Source organism: Condylura cristata, unplaced genomic scaffold (assembly GCF_000260355.1).
Source record: "Condylura cristata isolate star-nosed mole 26May11 unplaced genomic scaffold, ConCri1.0 scaffold00006, whole genome shotgun sequence".
NCBI lineage: Eukaryota > Metazoa > Chordata > Mammalia > Eulipotyphla > Talpidae > Condylura > Condylura cristata.
The window spans coordinates 62,945,534-62,965,864 of record NW_004567107.1 but is presented as its reverse complement, the minus strand read 5'-3'; the positions used below and the strand labels follow the sequence as shown (position 1 = coordinate 62,965,864).

Here is a 20,331-nt window from a genome sequence, read left to right as displayed (position 1 = left end):
GATCCCAAGGTAGAGGGGAGCTTCACATACTCCAAGAGCCAAAATGAGGGCTGGACTAGCGAGCAGACAAAGTGTGGGACCAAGCTTTGGAAGCCGTACTTAGAATTGTATTTATCCCAAGGGCAATAGAAAACTGAGTTTAAAATGACAATCTGACTAATGTAACTTTCATAAGCTCATACTGAGAAATTGTGGAAAGACTATAGTTGATCAAGAACACATAGTAACTCCACAGTCTGACTACCATCACGTTGTCAGTGAGACATACGACTCAAAACTTTGGCACCATCTCATTACCCACATTGTCGTTTAGCCCAAAATTTACGAGTCTTCAATAATTCCCACGCCTTCAGTTCCTTCATTGATCGTCAAGTCCAGTCACTACTTCTCTATTGTGACTATATCATGGCTATCATGGCCATCATGTCTTTCCTATAGCATAATGGCTCAGCCTGCATCTGTGGTGCTTACAGTAATTGCTTTGCCTACATTCTTAATGTAGCATTCAAAATACCTTTCCCAAAAAATTCATTAAAGTCCTTCAGTACCTATTATTATTTGCTTAAAGCAAACAAACATCCCTGCCTAATGTAATTTTCAGATCTTTGGCTCTTACGCTATGGTCCACTTTAGTTTTTTCAGTTTGTTTGTGCTCTGACCACAGTAGATTATAGAGCGCTGCTCTGGTTCAGAGTCTTTGTTGATAACATTTTCTGAGAAGTGAATTTTCAGGTAAACTAGATTTCTGCTAGTTGTCTAGTACTTGCATGCAGTTACTTGTGCTCAACAACCCTGGACTCAGAGTGAGTACATCACAATTTGTGTTGATTACTAAATTTCATATCCCACCAGTCAAAAGTTACTCAGCCAGCAGTATGTGTACCCCTTTAAATAGAAGCTTAAAATAGTGCTTAAAATATCTGATGGGGAAATAGGGTGTCAGATTTTAAAACTAAGCTGCTTTCTGCTTTCAGAGCTTCCTACCTGTAAACATTTTAAAACTAAAACTATTCTTTTAACTTATTCACTTGAACTGTCTTTGCAATATTTTACCTCATTTTCAGTGGTTATGTGACCTTTGTGACTTAGTTGTGCAAGGTAAATGCATCCAAGCCTTGCATTTGCCTTTTTATTTTTATTTTATTTATTTATTTTTAAAGATTTACTTACTCATACAGAACTGGGGTACAGGCCAGAAGTGCAGGGGCAGTGAGAGGCTTCACCAGAGACAGAGCAGGGAGCATAACAGGCAGATCGTCGAAGTACACTGCTGAGGAGAGCAGTGGGCAGGTCAGGAGAGGTCTGCCATGCCATGTGAGTCATCTCTGGGGCAGGGATTTAACTCATGCTGAAGTGGCTTTAGCTTCTTAGTGTTGTGCTTTAACCCATTGCACCACCAGGGCCTGCATTTGCTTATTAATTGAGCCTGCTTTAGATTCTCAGAGGGAAAACTTGTTACCACTTGTACTCCTTTTTAAAATTTATTTTATACATACAGAACTGGGGTATGGCCAGAGGTGTAGGGGCAGTGAGAGGCTTCACAATAGCCTGATGGGCAAAGTGCACTGGTCAGAAGAGGTCTGGATCATGTGGATCACCTCTGGGTTGGGGATCCAACTCAGCATTGAAGTGGCTGCAGCTCACTTGGAGTGCTGCATCCTAACCAGTTGCGCCACCAAGGAAGGTCCCTACTTTTACTCTTCAGTCAAGTTTGACCTCAGCTTCTCTGGGATCTAACCCCAGGGCCTCACTAGCCCAGCCAATCTGTAGTAATGACAAGTGGTGGTAGGGCCAGCCAAGGATTTCTGCAAGAGAGGTTGACAATCATTACTGGGAATGCTTTCATCATAATTGTAGTTCCTTGACAGTATAGGGTGTGAATACCCTGAGTCAGTAGTGCATACAGAGTTCTGGGTTTGGAAAAAAAATCTTGAAAACTGTTTAGGGGTGCCAGAACACACACATCATCTGGTTTGGGTTGTTGTCAGCTCAGTGAAGGGGGAAATGGGTTCATTGTCAAACCAGATTTCATCAGAAATTTAAACATCCATTGTAACAAAGTTATTTAGACCTTTATAGTAATGTTAACTAGTTTAAATGATTGTGATAGAGATGTCCCTGAGACCAGAATTTGTATGTCTTTTAGGAAAATTTAAAATGGAAGCTAAATCATACTCTATATATAATCGGCTGTCATATGGTTCCAAAAAATACATAGTTGGGGAGAGAGCATGACAAAGCAATTTGTGGCAAAATGTTAAAAATTGAGGATGAAGGAAATGGAATTCCTTATGTAGTTATTTCCAGTAACTTCAAGTTTTAGAAAGTGCTCTGTAGGTTTGCCCAAGTAGTTATATCACAAAGTTACCAACTGTGTACTCAGCAAAAAAAAAAAAAAAAGGGTGACTATTAAATGACCTCTGGGAGAAAAAGCCAAATTCACTTGTATTTTGGTCCCATTTATGATAAGGCTGGGCCTGTGGAGGTGAGTCAGTTTGAGATAGATGGTTAACTACTCTTTTTTTTTTTTTTTTTTTGAGATGGGAGGGAGACTTGGACAGAATAAGTTAAACATAAAGAAGTATAGCTACTGATGTAGCAAAGATACTTCAGTGTTAAAGGAGAGTCAGAGCTCACGTAAATGAACTAATAATGCATAGCAGAGACAATCATGCTTTCAGATGGCAGGAGCAGGTAAAAAAAGGACAGACAGTTGTGCACTGTGATGAGGTCGTGCCTTAATATCTCTTCATGAAATAGGACATAATTCCAAAATTTGAGAAAAATGACCATGAGCAGTGTTGGACTTGGGTAGAGTAGTAGAAAAATGAGATGGAATGAATTTATGGGACAGCAAGACTTGCGATGGGTATAGCATTGAGCACTGGGAGTAGAAGTAGAAATTTATTGGAAATACAGTATGCATTCAGTATACAGGTAATAAATAAATGGGTGGATTTTTCTGTGGTTGAGGTTTCAAATGTGAGGAGTAAAAGGAGTTGAAAGAGATACTGGTGAATAGTTAATGTATTCCTTCTATCTAAATTGAATAGCCCATATCTGGGCTATGTAGGGAAGGAAGTCAAGCTTTGAAGTAACCATTACACTTGAAGAAAAGTAGATTTGAAATTCACTTTCCATTGTATAAATAAATTTAACTGGGGTAAGAGTAAGAAGACAAAAAAAAAAACATTGTTTTTTTAGAGTTCCTAGTTCTAGGCATCATTGGAAATAATATGGCTAGTGCTTGGAACTGATAATTATTACTGCATGGAAGACACTTGGTGATGACAAAGATGGTGGCTAGAAAAGAAAGTGGTGGTAATATCATGAGTATTGTAACTTACCCTTTCAACTGGTGTTCTGCCGAAACAACTGACATGTAAGAGGAGCTAATCAAAACTTTTCAAGTAATTAGCCAGAATTTTTAGTCAAGGTATTGGAAAACAAGTGGGTCATGGCTGTTTTGAAAGCACACGAAGATTGGTTTTTACAAAATGTCAAAGATCAGTAATTATTTAAAAAGTATATATATTTACATTATTCATTTAAAAAAGATTAATAGATTCTTAACTACTATTCAGAAAGAGTATTGGAAGATGATAAATACCAATAGATCTATGACTGAAAAGCAGGAAGCAAGGAAAATGTAACTGAAATGTGGCCAAGTTCTGAGTCAAATACCTTCCTGTAGAAGCTGCACCTGCACTATTACCAGATAATTGGATGGCAGTTAAGGATAAAATTAAGCATTTAGGATTAGGCTGGCTTCTGCATCCCTGCATGAGCATGTGCACTTTAAATCAGTGAGAAGATAACCTAGGCAAAGGGATAGGATAGTTCTTTGCTTTTCTATTTGTAGCCTGCTAGATCAGAATCTGCACTTTAATGTGACCTGTGGGTGACTTGGGTGCACATTAATGTTTGAGGAGCTCTGCCTGTGGGTTATTTTCAACAGCAAGCAAGAACAGTCTTGACTTCTCCAAACCTGCCTTTCTTTCAGGGTTCCCCCTGAAAATAGATGGGACCACCATTCCTGCAGCCACTCAGGCTAAACAAATTGGAGTTTCCCTGACTCCTCTCATATATCTTCCATCCAGTTTATCAGCAAATTGTGTTGAGTTTTAGGACTATATTCTGCAGCATCACCACTGCCATGCTCCAATCCTAGTTCAAGATGGCGGCATCTCTGGCTTGTGCTGGATGTGCTATAGCTTCGTATCTGGCCCCTCTTCTTCCACCCTTGCCACCTGTAGTTTATTTTCCTCCATTCAGTTGTTGTAATTCTAAAAACACATGGCGTTACGTTATCCCCCCTCTCAAAATTTTGCAGTTCCCTCATACTTAGAATATGTAGGGTAAAACCCAAAGCCCTTATCTGAAGGGGTGCTTGCTTACATACGACCTTACTGAAACTCCTGGCCTCCCTCTCCTATCCTCTCAAGTCTGATCACCAACTGCATTTAACCTGTCATGAAGCCTAGCTACAGGTGTCTCACATTTTCTGTTTTACTAATTTGTGTATTCTGTACCTTTGCTTGGAATCTTCTCCCTTTTTTTTTTTTTCAGTAGTTGATTCGTTGTCATTGTAGGATTTAGCTGAAATGTGACTTAGAAAGGTATTCTCTTAGCACTATATTAAGATAGATTTCCTACCTCTCATTTCCTGTCCTGTGAGTCTATTTACTTTGTAGCATTTCACACTTGGAAATTACCTAGTTTGTATTTTTATGTCTTTGTTGTTTATATTTTTCCTCCCCTAGTTCACTCTAAAGTCATAAGGGAGGTATTTTTCACTCATGTACCCATTGCTTTTCACAATATCTGACATGTAGTAGAGGCTCTGTAAATGTGTTGGGTGAATGAATGGCCAGGTAAAGTTGACTTCTCACAATTCTCTTGACACTCCCTTTCTTCCCTAGCCTTGGTCAAATTTTTACCGGCAAATCTGTCAAATGACCCTTTTTTTTCTACTTCAGTTCTTTTAGATTCACAACACTAAAATTGTTACCTCACAAGTCCTTTTTATTAAAGGTGATGTCATTTCCCACTGATAGCATTAAAAGGAGGCATGGAACTAGGATTTTTCATTTTGGTTAAAAATCCAAAACTAGGTAATAGCAAAATAGCTTATATGAAATGACTATTATAAAAATGAACAAAACATAAAGAACATGTACTTAAGACACTGGAGGAAATTCAAAAGGTAGAAACTGAAGGGATTTAGAACATTAAAAGACAAGGTTTGCACAGCATGAGAACTGCATTTACTGGCTTTTCTGAGCATCCCATACTCCGTCCACATGGAGGCTGGGTCACAAGCAGAAATCACAGACAGAAGATGAACTCTGGAGCTGGAGCTGTCAGAGTAACTGACAGGAGGGACATTTCAGAAATACCAAGGAGTAGGCCTAGTACTTGTGTATAAACCACACTCAAATCCGCAGCTGACTTTGGGATGCGTGCAGGGGAGACTCCAAGAAGCCCTGGTGAGCAATAGCTGTTGAGCTGAAATAGCTCAACAGAGGCTGCCATCACAGGGAAGACTAAAGTGTTGAGTCCCACCAACTAGAAGGGCTGGAGAAGCACCTACTCATTGAAACCCCTGCAGGGACACAAACAGGAAATATTATGATCTAGACTAAGAGATACACCTAGCAGTAAGGGCAGAATTGAAAAGGACTACACTGGAAAACAGTTGTGTTAAAAATGAGTGGCAGGTAAGTTAGTCTGATAGAAAAAAAAGCAACACTGTCCAGAGTAAAATAATAAAATTAGAGATTCTACAGCCAAAGACCAAGGGACCAAGGCTCTAAGGTGCTTAGGCTCCCTGAAGTGCCTAGGCCTCCACAAATGCTGCAGAACAGAGCATCCTGTCTGCCCATGTGAGGACAGGACTGGTGACGCAGGACTGCTTGTCTACATGACACTGGTGTCTTCCCCTTTTTTTTGGTATAAATCTGAAGGAGGCAAAAAAATATATATTGTGTCTAAAGTTGATTGCAATAAAAGCAAAAGAAAATAAAAAAGCTAAATAAAATGAAAATCAAACACTGCCCTGTCAGTCTGCAAGTGCCCATAGGGTGACAAACCAGGCTGCACCCTGAGAGGAAACAAAGCTGGCCCAAGGCTACCACTGGTACCAGTTTTGATTTTTCCTTTGTAGGTAAGGTTCCCGGGCATCTCCACCTCGGCACCAGGTCCATTACTTGGAAAATCCAGCCAGGTTCATCTCCTGACATTAAAGGGACAGGGCTGCAGACAAGCTGAGCTGCCTGCCTAACAGTTGAGGAGTTTGGGAATCTACATGCCCTTCTGGACTATGGCAGGAAAATTCTTGACCCTACTTAATTAACATCCTGAGCTACGTGGCTCCCCCAGGATTACCTACCCCAAGGGGGCAGAAAAATCCATGACTTGTTTCCCCTCTATGTTCTCCCTTTCGATCAATACAGGTAACCTGTTGGGAAATCTAGGTTTATGGCTAGATTGCCGTGTTATTTTATACTAGAAACTGTCAGAGTTGAAGAGCTTTTGGAGGTCTTGATCTCCCATGGGTTCAAAAGTGGGGAAGCAAATTATTGTTGATTTCATTTTTTTTTAATGTAGCTAAGGTCATTGTGTTGGCTTCATACTGATGTCAGAGATAATGGCCCTTCTTTTAAGTCCTTTTCAGCCTGAGATTTTTGGGGTGAGAGACTGGTAAGGAATGATGTACACAAAGATTACTAAATGCTGTTCCAGCTTCAAAGAAGTTGACACTTGCTCTGACAGGTCTTTCTTCACTTCCAAATTAATGGAAAATTTAGGAAACCCAGGATTAAGTGGGTTTGGGTTTGTTCAGGTTTTTCCATCAAGAATTTGAAATGTACGATGTTTGATAATGGCCATTTTGTAAATGTGGATTGAACTGCTTTATGCAGGAGGGGAGCAGGAATTTGGGGAACGAATAAGGGGACAGGTGCATAGAAGCAGTTTAGAGGAAGGAGATCTGGCAGTTCCTTTTCAAGCTCAACTGCCTTAATGTCATTTCCAGCCTGAGGCAGTTTTTTGGGAAGTGTTAAAGGAGACAATTAAGTTGAGTGCTAATAGTTCTGTGAAACCAAGCCATAGACTGTGGAGTAAGGAGTGAAAGCAGACCTCCACTTTCTAGCTGTGTTCGGAGAGAAATAACATCCTAGTGAAGAGAGGAGCCTAGACCGCCAGAGAATGGAAACCCATGCAAGGCATCTCCTAAAGATCCCTGAAATGAATGAAACACGAACAGACTGATGTGAATCCTCTTCTTTCATGCACTCAAGCAGTGATACAGCTCACATCTCCTATGGTCAGACATTATGCTTGCATTGAAGGTAATTTATAGACATTACTGTTGATAAACATGCTATTTAATAGGAAGCATCACATTAGAAACTGAGGAATCAGTGGTAAGTACAATAGAAATGGCCCCTGCCTCAACAGACATGAGAGTGCATATGTGAAAGCAAGTAACTAAATAATAAAATGTAGTAAATGCTTTGATGGAAGCCAGAGGATCTTTACTACTGGAGTGTATAGGCAGGATTACTACCTACTATGAAGGCTTTAGGCAAAGTTTCCCAGATTACAGCGTTCAAACTGATCTCCAAAATAAGAATGACAGCTGGGAGAAGAGAAAGGATTGCAGGTAAGGGTCTCACTTGTGTGTAAGAGTCCAAGGTGAGAGAGAATGTGTTTCAGAAACTCAAAAGAATATTTGTATGGTTGAAGTGTGGAGAAGGAGGTAGGAGTTGAAAGAGATGAGGCTTGACTGGCAGGTAGAAGTGGGAAATGAACAGTTTTAGACTTAATTCACTAAGTTGTAAGGCAGTTAACAAAATTAAATATATTATGTAGAAAAATGACTGTGCTGCAGCATGAGGGTTGAATTGAGTAGAGACAAGACTGAGGGGAGAGGGACTAGAAGATACAAAGATTCCAAGACAATAGAGAACCTAGTAATTGGAGGCAGGGCGGCAAGTTAGAAGAGGAAGCCAGATCTTGGGATAAGTAAGTAGATTCATGAGATGGTGGGAAAATAGGACTGTGGGGATGAGAAGAAGATGAGGATTAAATGGAGAATGACTCCCAGGGTTGGACTTAGGTGCAGGGGCAAATAATGGTGTTTAAGACAAGAAATATGAAGGAGACACAGGTTTACATTCGAAGAATAAAGATTCATACACATGCAAGGAGAAGTGTACACATTGTTGGCTGCATATCTAGATCTGGAGTTCAGGAGAAAAGTCTAGGGTTGGGAAGTTACTTATCACTACTTTCACCTTGGGTAAGGTTGACCATTGGAGGATGAGTGGGAAGCTTGGAACAGAATCTTGTGATAGCCTGTTAGGGGGGTTGCCATGTTCCTTACCTCCACCTAACATGAAACGCCTTGGACTCATTACTGGGAATGATGGGCAGAGCTGAGAAGGCAGGTGGGGAGAGAGGGAAATCTCATTTCTGTGGCCATGGTATTCCTAGGAAGGAGACTTGGAGGATTCACGTGAGGAGAGACAAATAGAGATACTTGAAAAGAGACAAGTGGGTGAGAGGCGGGGAGGCTGATGATAACAGGCATTACCTGATTAGTATTATTGTGTGTCCTTTTGCCCTAGATTTGCTTGTCTTCTTTCACCCCTTTCTTGCTGTTCCCTCCCAGAAGATGCCTTATACTGGCGGCAGACTTTTGGGTCTCAGCTGCCCTGCTTCAGGCCAACAGTTTCACTGGATATTTGTCCATGAAGGGATTGGGTAAATCCTTATTAGGAATTTTTCTTCCTTCCCTCTTTCTGCACAATAATTTTACTAAAGATCTTTAATACTAAAGAGTATGCTTCCTTTGTCTTTATGTGGCCAAAGGCAGCATCCCATTTTAGAGCATGCGTCCCATTTGTTTGGGGTCCCTGGGTACTTCTTGGTCATGGGCTAACAAACCCATCACTTAGGAGATGAGCAGAGGAAGAGAGATCTGGACATGGACAAGGAGGTATCATGAAAATCAAGTAACAGTCTTGGGGTGGATAACAGGGCTGCGTGATGATGAAAGGCAAAAATTATCAGAACTAAAAGAAAAACTCCCCTTGACTTTGGCGTGATAGACCTCTGAGCCACTCACAGAAGTAGTTTCTGTGGGAGAGGTGATAAGGGTATCAGATGATTGGGGAGCATTCTTGCAAGATTAGGTGGAAGAATAAGTAGTCAGTAAGGAAACAAATTAAATGTAGTCCGTTCATTTGAAAACACAATTGCCAATTAAAAATTATAGTGGAGGCAGTTAGTAGCATGGCCACACAAACCCAGTGTATACATCTGGCTACAATGTGGGTTCCAAAAGGAGAACAAAAGTAGAAATATAAAATGGAAAATATAGAAGAAAACCCTGCTGATTCAAGGGAAAAAATAGCATATTGAATGCATTTAATGAGAAGGGAATCAAATTTCTACTTAACACTGGTAGGGTTTTCATTCTTCTGATATGAAAAACTCATCATATCTGCATTGAGGGAAACATGCCCTCTACTACAATAGAAACGACATCAAACTGGTCCCTGACTTCTCTACAACCCCTCTAGCTGCTGAATGGGGAGGAGGTTAGAGGGAGCAAGGCAAGAGGTAAAAAGGCCACTGAGCTGTCACCATGTCTTATTGAGGAGCATTAATAATGGGGAGGTGGCAGATGGGTGGGAAGACATGAATGTCTACCTTCTATACCTCCGACCTTTCACAGCCATCTCCACCAGCCCAAATCCTGTCAACTTCTCAATTCCAGATTGTTTAGCTTATTGTTGCCGCACCTTTAGTGTATGAAAATACCTACATTAAATAAATACTTGCTGATTCATCTAGTTTACTGCTGGTAACCTCATTTGTAGCTGAGGGTGGGAAAGAAGTGTGTCAATATTACTTATTTAGGCAGGCTCTTTTGTTCCTTTCATTAAAAATAAATTGGTGAGAGGAAAAATTTAACCCAGAAGTATAATTTGTGAAATTTACTGTATTTTGTGCCACCCACACAAAAGAATAACTTCCGTCGCTTGAGAACAGGGCTGTCTTCCTCAGCCTTTTATCCCCAACACCTGGACAGAGCCTGGGCCACAGCTCTGTATGTCTACTCAAGTTTTGAACCGAGCCACACCACATTCAGGAGCTGCAGGCACACAGAAGCGGCCACGTTGTCTTTTGTGCAGTGCCTACGCTTGGCCTGTGAGTGGCGCTGTGGATTTCAGTGTCTTCACTGCACAGCACAAGAGGTTGTGTTGAGTTCTGCCTCTACTAGTACACCCTTTCCTGTGTTCAGCCGGGGAGGGGAAACCTATTATTTTTACTTTACTATCATATTTAAATGTAAAGTTATATATTTTTTCACACCCATTGTTCTGCCTCTGGGTTGCTTGGTATTGGACACACCTGGGTTTGAATTCCTTTCCTCCCCTTGCATACCATGACATTGTATAAATTACTTAGTTTTTCTGAGCTTCAGTTACTTCTAGAAAATATAATATCTACCTCAGAGGGATGTGAAAATGAAATGAATGTAAAGCCACTGTGATTCCTGGTATGTAATATAGTAAGCAGTGACATAGGTACACAGACGCACTGCCCCAAACTCAGGCTGTTTCAAGAGGAAACAGCCTGTTTATAGAATAATAATGAGAATTAGAGGGTGAGGTATGCATTGAAAATTAAATGACTGATTGGTCATATGAAACAACGAAAAACATTTTTTTTCCCCAAGAAAACAAAATAGGGATTTTGAAACACAAAAATATGAACAATATTCTGTGTATCGATTGTTACTGTTCAGAAAGCATGTATGGTATTTCAGAAGCCAGAAGAGAGAAGGATTTGTAAACATTTCTTGTACACTTCACAGTTGCTTCTTGATGGAAAGTCATGTTTTAGATATAGAAGCTTTTGGAAACTGCTGCAGTTGAGAGGAAGTCATTTATTTGTCCCGTTTCCAAGAACTCACTTAGGAACATTTCCAGGGATTTTTTATGAAGCAAACTCAAGAAGTTGCCCCATTCAGCATCTTCTTTGCTTTCTGAAACTTAGTAGGAGAGGCATCAGAATAAAAACAAAGGCTGGGCTTTGTGCTATCCCTCAGCATTCCTGTCACTGACATGATTGGAATGACTTGACCAGCTATCCTTTTCAGTAAGCAGGTCCCGACGCCATAACCTGAAGCATGTGCTTTCTTTACCTCTTAGACATCCAGACTTTTAGCAGTTTTCTGGAACTAAGAATGTTAAGAAGCATCAATAACAACCATCATCTTTGCTTGCCATGTCACTGAAAAAAAAAGCATTTTTTTGTAGCTCTTTCCTTAAGAGGTAGAATTCTAGAATCCAAATTCATCCTAGTTAATTAGTGATTCTAGATGAAGTTTTTTTTCATTATTTCATTCAAATAATTTATTATAGTACTATTTGGGGCTAAATACTAAGTTTGAATAGATGAGAAATTTTCATTCTTTATTTTCTAAGGGCACTGGAATATTTTTTAAAACAAATTTATGTGGCAACACAAAACAGCATATTTCACTTCATGTTTCAAAGTAAAGAGGATCATTATATATTCACACATATACCAGGCATATAAATAGAAAATATTTACCAGATATGTCTATATCAGAGTTTTTCATCAGTTTTCCTTTGAAAAATTTTTATTCTTAAAATTAATTCATGTTAAGTACTGGGGATTAAGGAGAGTTAATATATCAAGCATTACAAACACATTGAAGTTCAGATTTTTATTTTAAACCGAGCTATAATGATGCCCTCAACATGAGATGCACAATGGAGGATGATCTGGATTGAAAGCCTTCATTGAGGTCCAAGCAGAAGGATGTTATGAGACTGAGCAAGACCTCATTTGGAAATTTGTGGGTTGGTGATGTTGCCAGAGGAGGAAGCATGGTGACCCCAGTGGCAGTCACTTATCCTGCTTTATAGTTAGCATGTGGTGATGTTCAGGAAGTTATAGAAAGAAAAGTTTAAGAAATGGCTATAATGACAGAACTATTGAGCTTCAGTTAAATCTGGTGCCAATGGAAAGATGCTGTTGCTTACACATTTCCACATTGTAAAGAAGGAAAAAAAGTAGGACTTAAGAGGACACATCCCATAGAAATGAATAGATAGTATCATCTTTTTTTTTGTTTGTTTTAAAAAATTTATTTATGCATATAGAACTGGGTACAGTCCAGAGGTGCAGGGGTGGTGAGGGGATTCACCAGAGACAGAGTGGGGAGCAGAGCAGGCAGATCGAGGAAGTACACTGCTGAGGGGAGCAGCGGGCAGGTCAGGAGAGATGTGCTGTGCCACGTGGGTCACCTTCAGGCCCAGGATCGAGCTTGCTGTGACTAGCTTACAGTGCTGTGTTCTAACCCGTTGCACCACCACGGAGGGCCTGATAGTATCTTTTGTTTTAATTTTGAGTAAATTTTATAAAGGTTTGAAAAATACCCAAAAAAGTATTTTAATGATATTTAAGAGTGTAATTTATATACTTCTATATAAAGAAGAAAACCAAGTGACCCATAATTTCATTGCCTTCATCATACTATGAAAAATATAGGAAGAGACTAAACAGAAACTAACCTTCTCCCTCTCTCCAATTCCTTTTCCCAAAGCAATTACTATTATTGTTCTTTGGCATATACCAAAGTTTTTATCATACATATGTTTATTCCAGTGATGTGCTGGTAAGCAGTGAACAACCAGTTCTGTGTGTGTGTGTGTGGGGGCGAGGGTTGGTGGGTGATCTGTGCATTTATTAATGTGTTTAATATGTACTTTTAGTGGATATAAAATTCTGGTCAAAGATTGAGAGATTAGCTACTTCCACTATAAAGGGCACAGTGTGTTTCAATTTCTAGAATTTATAAGTCATTTATAGAATGTTTCCCTTTTGCAGGATGAGACCCTAAACACAGACTGAATGCTTCATCTTGCAAAGAGGAATATACCTGAACCCAGAGATAAGAACCATTCTCTGTGAAAACTAGAGCATTTGTGAATGTAAGCAGCTTCCTCAATATGGATAACGATTGACCCAGCACCATTTATCGAAGAGATGGTCCTCACCTCACTTCTCCGTAATCAAGCATCCAAGTATGTGTGAGATCTGTTTCTGGGCTCCCTGTTCATTTCTCATTATCTGTCTTTTGTCCTTATTCTAATACCTCTTAATCACTCTAGTTTAAAATAAGTCTTGATACTTGTAGAAAAAGTACTTCACACTTTTAAAATTCCTTTCATCAAATTTTAAAGCTTTACCCATTTTATGAATGCATAAGACTATCTTACTAGAGTTTTTATTTGCATCTCACTGGACTTGTTTTTCTGAATTTCACTGTTGGCTAATGTGGTTAAACATTTTTTTCATTTACTTATAAGTCATTCCCATATCTTCTTTGATGAAGTATTTTCTCATTTTTAAGTTGTGTTTAATTGGGTTGTTTATCATCTTGTTGAGTTTTTAAGAGTTCTTATATAGCCTGACAAAAAGTTCCCTCTCATAAATGTGATTTGCAAGTATATTTTCCTGATCTTTGGCTTGTCTTTTTAACAGTATCTTTCAAAGACTGAAAGTTTTAAGTTTTGTCAAAGTCCAACTTAGCATTTTTTTTTTTCTTTTTGTGGTTTGTGCTGTTTGCATTGTATTAAGAATTCTTTGCTTACCCAAGATCACAGAGATTTTCACGGTGCTATATTATAAAAGCCCTATACTTTTACATTCTATATTTATGTCTAATCCATTTTGAGGTATGGGTTGAAGTGTTTTTTTGTTGCTTTTGGTATGTGTAAGTCCATCCGTTATATAGCACTGTAACTTTGTAACTTTAAGTTTTTAAGTTGACTTTATATGGCTCTGTTTCTGTATTCTTTAATTTATTCCATTTATCTATACAGTATCTATATATTCTTCCACCCACCCAACATTGTCTGGCTACTGCAGCTTTATAGTAAGTCTTCAAATCAGGTAGTGGGGGGTCCTCCAACTTTTAAAAATCAAAGTTGTTTTAACTTACCTTCCTTGCCCTTTTCATAATCTTTAATGTACTATGAGGGAAAAATATACTTTAAGCTATTGACTTCTTGATAAATTTAAATCCTGGAGGGGAACAGTATCATACAAATTCTGTGTTCTATGACCTTAGCAGGCCAGTTGCTTCAGAATTTGGCCAGTACAATGACACTGTTGCCATGGGCAGGCATTCCCTTTCCCCAGATAACTGTAGTTTTATTCATTTTGCCTCCAGGAGTCACTATGTGTCCTTTGCTTTGTATACATAAGCATATCTCTTGCCTAGATAGAATTCAGTTTCATCTCAAACATAAACACCTTCAATTTTAAGAGCTTTATGCTCCCTCTGGTTCTGGAGTCCGACCCACTTGAAGTCAGAAAATTTTGATCTTGGATCGCAGCCTTCCAACCATTGCTTTAGAACAATGCCATTATTTTAGTCCTGTTCCCAGCAGGCCTTTAGTTACTTGCCCCCAAAGTTCAGCAACAGTAATTTCATTTTCACTTACATATTTTAGAATCAGCTTGTCCACATCTATGAAAGCCTGTTGAAATTTTATTTAGTTGTATTGAAAATTTAGAGAAAATTGGGGAGAATGGACCTAACAATAAGCAGTCTTCCAATCCTTGCCACAGAATATCTTTTCATTTATACAGAGCTTCTGTGTCAGTTATCTATGTGACTAATAAATTATCTAAAACGGTGGCTAGGAAAAACAAACATCTGTTGTCTGACAATATGAGGGAGGAACCTAGAAACTACTGTGTTTCTGGCTCAGGGTCCCTCTGAGGCTGCAGTTAAGGTGTTGGCTCTGGCAGATGATGACATCTCAAGGCTGGATGTGGGCGGATCAGCTTTCAACCTTGCACAGTTATGGGCAGGCTTCAGAGATGTGCTTTTGCACATCTTTTGTGGGCTTTTCAAAGGGTCACCTCACAGACTGGCAGCTGGCTTCCCTAGGGGAGCGAATCCAGGGGAGGTGGGCCAAGAGTGCCTAGCATGGTGAGCATAGTCATTCTGGAACGTCAACTTGGAAGTGCTGTACCTCATGCCTTTTATATTTTATACCTCATGTATTTTATTTTTTGGAAGTAAATTCATAACTTCAACTCACACTTAACGGGACGGGGTTACACAAGTGTCTGAATGGCAGAGGGTAGAGATCATTGAAGGCTAATGTAGAGTGTAGCGCCGGCAGGCACAGAGCATGTTTTCTGTGATCTGGGCAGATGGGTGAAGGAGAGTCCTGGAGCCCACAGTGGCCTTTCCAGGCTTTTATTGAGCTCTTTTCTTCCTTTGTCGTGTGGCACCCAGGTACAGGCAGGCAGTGGGGCTGGGGAGCCAGGAGGCTGGCAGGCCTCCTAGCGAGCCCCCACAAATCTTCTTTCATTCTGGACTCTCTGGCAATGTCTCGTGGCCTATGTTGTTTGCTCTCCCTGCTGTCCCTGCTTCTCTTCTGTGCTGCTCCTGGCATCCCTGTGACACCGCCCTTATATATAAGCCCAGTGTCTCAGCCAGGTGCAGACTGGTAGCTGGCTTCCCTAGGGGAGCGAATCCAGGAGAGGTGGGGTAAGAGTGCCTAATGCCCTCACCCTGCTCCAGGTGCCGCCATCGGGCACATGTGTTAGGACACAGGTGTGGGTCTTAGATGCCTGTGACAGGAGGGTGGGAAAACCTGACAATTACCATTCGCCCTACAAGAGGGCACCGTCTACAGCTGTGTTTTTTCTTTTTTCTTAATGTTTTAATGCTTTCAGCATACCAGTTCTGCTCAATTTTGTTAAACTTTATTTTTTCTAATGTAATTGTAACTGTAAATTTGTTTCTTGCTGGTACATAGAATTGCAACTTATTTCTGTATAATGATCTTGTGTCCTGCCATCTTGCTAAAATCATTTATTAGTTCTACACACTCTCTGTTCTGTGGTTAATTATTGCATAGAGTTCAATTCCAAGTCTTTCCTCAGTTTTTTTCAATATGAAAACTATACTAATTTAAATGTTTTTCTTGTATAGATTTCAGTATTGAACTAATACAGAACATATATAGATAGTAAAATGAGAGATTCCCCTCCCCACCCCCACTTGGGCCTCCAGCGCTTGGCTCAGAGTGCAACTTGCGGACAGTGCAAGTAGCAGCAGGTGGTGGGCGTTTTGCTGCTAACCACCAGAGGCCCCAGTGGGGCTCAGGCTGCTGGCAGAAGCCAGTAATGATGGATGGCAGTGATTTCCCTACCACACCGTCCCAGGGCACGCAGCCACACTGGGCTGCAGAGTGAATGATGCCCTATGTGGGAGCAAGCTCCCACTTGGGATGCAAAAACTAGCCCCGAAGCCTCTGGTTCAGGGGTGCAGTGAGGAGCATGGGGTGCCAGTGGGCTAGCTCCAGCACTGAGGCTCCCTCCAGCTGCAGGCAGTAGAGGCCCATGATGGTAAAATGCTCTGATCAGGTGTAAGCTGTGAACTGATTGGTAAATGGTCCAATCAGACAAAGGATTGAAACCCGGCCAATCGGACAGGTAGGTGGGGGACCCTGAAAGAGGAGATGAGGGGAGAAGACAGCTTGGGAAAGCACCCATTTTCCTCAGGCTTGCTCAGACTGAACTGCCAGGGACTGGGCTTCCATATTCCTGCAAAATAGCATTCCTGTGCTCTCTGAGTACCACTTGCTTGGGTGGCCCTCACTTAGGACGCTCACTGGACTGGACACTTGCTCACTCAGATTGGAAGCTGCTCTCAGATACATCCATCAGCTGACCTCCAAAGGAAGAAAAGCCGAAAAGCTTCACAGAGAAGTCAAAAAAACTCAGAAGCTGGGCTGGTTGCACTCAACTCCAAACTAGCTCTCACATCACCTGAAAGGAGCACCAGACCTCAGGCCTGGTGTGTCAAAGAGCTATTTGTGGTTGGTGTGGGCCAACAACTTACGAGGAGTTGTAATGCTACTGACCTGTAGTGACCGGTACTGTATTTCCAGGTCACCTTTGGAGAGCTCTTGTCTGGCGGCATCACCACCCAGTGCTGCTGCCTCCATCGCTCTCTGGTCTAGCGTTCGGGGCTGTCCATCCTGACCTTCAGTTTCTGGGGAATACTGCGGCATCATCTCAGCGGCCCCACCTGGGAGCACCTCCAGCTGTGGTGAGTTGGATTTCATCCCACTGCTTTTGTCGTAGCTCCTTGAGCTCGATGCCCGTGTTGACTGGACACCAGCCCGTGTTTAGGGCTGGCCTTTTGTTTAGAACTTTTGGACACTTAATGGCTTTGAAGTCTGTTTTCCCCATTTGCTAAATAAACCCCCTTCTTGTTGTTCCCTGAGCGGTCTTGCTATTGTAAGTGAAGAGTACACAGACACAGATAGTGACATAGTGACATGTCCTCCACTGGCACTGTCCTTTGAGTAGCTACACCCAATACCCCTTTACCAGCACTCATAGGACTGGTTCAGCTGTATCCAATAATAATTTAATTGCTTTTCCATTTTTAGGCTTTAAAGAAATGGATTGAAGAAAATTCTCAACTCAGCTTTCTAAAACCTGGCATATTGATTGAAGATGACAAACAAGTCAGAACATAGGTATTTATATATAGTAAATTGCACTTAGTGTAATATGTACACACACACACACACACACGAATATACATAATAGATTTAAACTTTTTAAAAATGTCATGTTACTCAGGGATCAACTGGACAGTAGGAGACTGTATTTTCATCTACATGTAGATGTCAGTATGTTCAGAAAGATCTATAGACATCTATATATATCTAGACCTATATATATCTAGATCTATATATATCTAGATCTATATATAGATACCCGCATCTGTCCGCATTTGTGTACACACACAGGGCTTAATTACAAGGACCGGCTTACACAGTTAGGTTGGCAAAGCAGTGTGAAGTCTTTAGGGCACGTGCTCAGGAAGGGAAGACCTAGAGTAGACTGGAACCCTCAGGAAAGATTTAAGTCCTCTTTTAAAACTGTCAGGTTCGCCAAGAATGCCCTTTAACATATAACTTCAATTCTATCTAGATTCCCTTCAGATGAGTAACAGGACTGTGATTCAGCTTAGCCACGTTAGCACATCAAAAGCTAATCACGGCCCTCCCTGGTGGCACAGCGGGTTAAAGCACAGCACTAAGAAGCTAAAGCCACTTCCCCATGAGTTTGATTTCTGCCTGCCCGGAGGTGACCACATGGCATGGCAGACCTCTCCTGACCCGCCCGCTGCTCCCCTCAGCAGTGTACTTCGTAGATCTGCCTGTTCTGCTCCCCACTCTGTCTGTGGTGAAGCCTCTCGCCGCCCCTGAGCCTCTGGCCTATACCCCAGTTCTATATGCATAAATAAATAAATCTTTAAAAAAAAACAACAATCACAATGGTCAAATGCCAAAACCCTGTATGTATTGTTGCCTCCCCTAGGTCTTGCAGACAAAACCAAAGTTTTCTTATTGTTTGAACAAGACACACCATTGCCAAGCAGAGAACCTGCAGTATAGAATCGGCACTTGGCTGGTATTTTTTGAGTGAAAGAAATGGGTCGGTTGGTCTTGAGAATTGTTAACTCTTGAACATCACCCAGATGTTGCTCACTGGATGCATTTCAGAACCAGCTGGGGAGCTTACTTCGTGGGCACATGGTCAGGGTGTCATATTTCTAAGTTCCTCAGGTGGGTCAGCTATAATCCATTATATAACCACAGGAATATGTTATCTGTAGCCCTAGGCAGTGTCTACCATGATGCTATTTTTACATGAAATGAAAAGTCACCTTCAATTGTATGCCTTGTTGTGCAACAAAATCAGTAAACTTGGATTCTGTCCCTAAAACTGGTATTTTTTTTTTTTAGCTTATAAAAACAAACCGGACAGTATTTCCTCAAGTGTGTTCTGTGGCACACAGGTGCTGTGAGATGTCTTAAGAAATTGTACCGAGGGCAGCCAGGTCCTGTACTGTAGGCTGTTGTTCACGGCATACATTGTGCCACTGTCAGCACAATAAAAGCCATTTAATTTAGCAAGACCCAGTGACTGTCAGTATATTCATCTGGAACCCTCGTACTCATGAGCTATTGTTAACATCTGGCAGCAGGTATCCACCGCAGATGCTCATTGGACACCATAACCAAATTGGAATATTCTTTTCAGGATCATATGAATAATGTTTTTATTATACTATGTAATAAAACTATAAATCTCATTCAAATAATCTGTATTTCCCATACAGACTTGAAGTTATTAAATGCAAATTATTAAAACAAAGCTAACAGCTATAGGTACAAATTATTAAAACTTAAACTATCAGCTACGTTACATATTCTTTGTTCACGATAATTAGACTGGGTGGTAAAAAGTACTTGGATGTTAAGTTCTGTTTGTGGTGATGACATCTGACAGCTTCTTATGGCATAAGTGGAAACTTGATTCCTGTGTTTCAGAAGTAGCTCTCACACAACCCTGAAGGGTATTCTGCACTGCCTGAAAAGCAAACTGCCAAATAGCAAGCTGCTTCTCTATAGACAACTAGGAAACTCCCAATATTTTTAGCCTAGAAAGTGTTGGGAGACACATCTGTAAGGTCACAAGTTACTATTATCCCAGAGCTGCTGCACATGGAGCGGCCCAGAATGAGGCTGTTACAAATGGAAGAAGGCACAGTGAGAGGGAAAGATGGGGAAGAAGCCCCAGTTGGAGTTACTAGATCCATTCAAGCCTCTGGCCATGGCCATCCCTGTACTTCAAGGTTGGTGAGCCAAGTAAATTTGTTTTTTCGACTTAAGCTAGTTTGAGTGGTGTTAGTAACACGGTAACTGAGAGAGACACGACTAATGTAGCCTTCCCCTGGGTTATTCTTCATGAACTATAAAGCCATGGTGTATATACATATTTATATGAAGGCTGCCTCATGGACACAGACACGTGGCTTGTTCATTATATTAAGTAAGTTTGCTGGCTAGCCCACTGTGCACATTAGGGAGTGCTTCTTTCCCTAAGAGGAATCAGCACTATGGGTTTAGAAATCTTGAAGCACTAAAGAAAAGGGGGACTGGGACCAGTAGAGCAGCATCTTTTTAATTTAAAGAATTAAGAGGACCGGGATCTTCTTGAGAAACTAGGTAAAAGTAGTTTACTCAACTTGGTAGTGGGTAAGGATACAGCATTGGCAAAGGCACTTTGTCAGTGGACAGGATAAAGGGTATGTTGGAGGTAGAGGTGGGGAGTCCAAAAGTGAGGGGATCTCATTCTAGAAATGAAGGGACCCCTTATCCATAAATCATA

General features: G+C 40.8%; 1 protein-coding gene and 1 pseudogene across 3 annotated transcripts in view; one reads left to right on the top strand and one right to left on the bottom strand.

Annotated features, from left to right (window-relative positions):
- TOPORS (topoisomerase I binding, arginine/serine-rich, E3 ubiquitin protein ligase) overlaps positions 1 to 20,331 on the top strand; it is a 122,538-nt gene that overhangs the window by 10,372 nt on the left and 91,835 nt on the right. For 2 of the 3 annotated variants that reach the window (XR_001145152.1, XR_001145151.1), the window contains exons 2-4: positions 12,937 to 13,133; positions 17,028 to 17,188; positions 17,535 to 17,624. The gene's annotated coding sequence lies outside the window, so the exon portion shown is untranslated. Of the gene's footprint in view, positions 1 to 12,936; positions 13,134 to 17,027; positions 17,189 to 17,534; positions 17,625 to 18,084; positions 18,209 to 20,331 lie in introns of those variants that run through there. The other variant, XR_001145153.1, reaches the window with a different exon arrangement.
- LOC105853312 lies at positions 14,130 to 14,462 on the bottom strand (annotated as a pseudogene).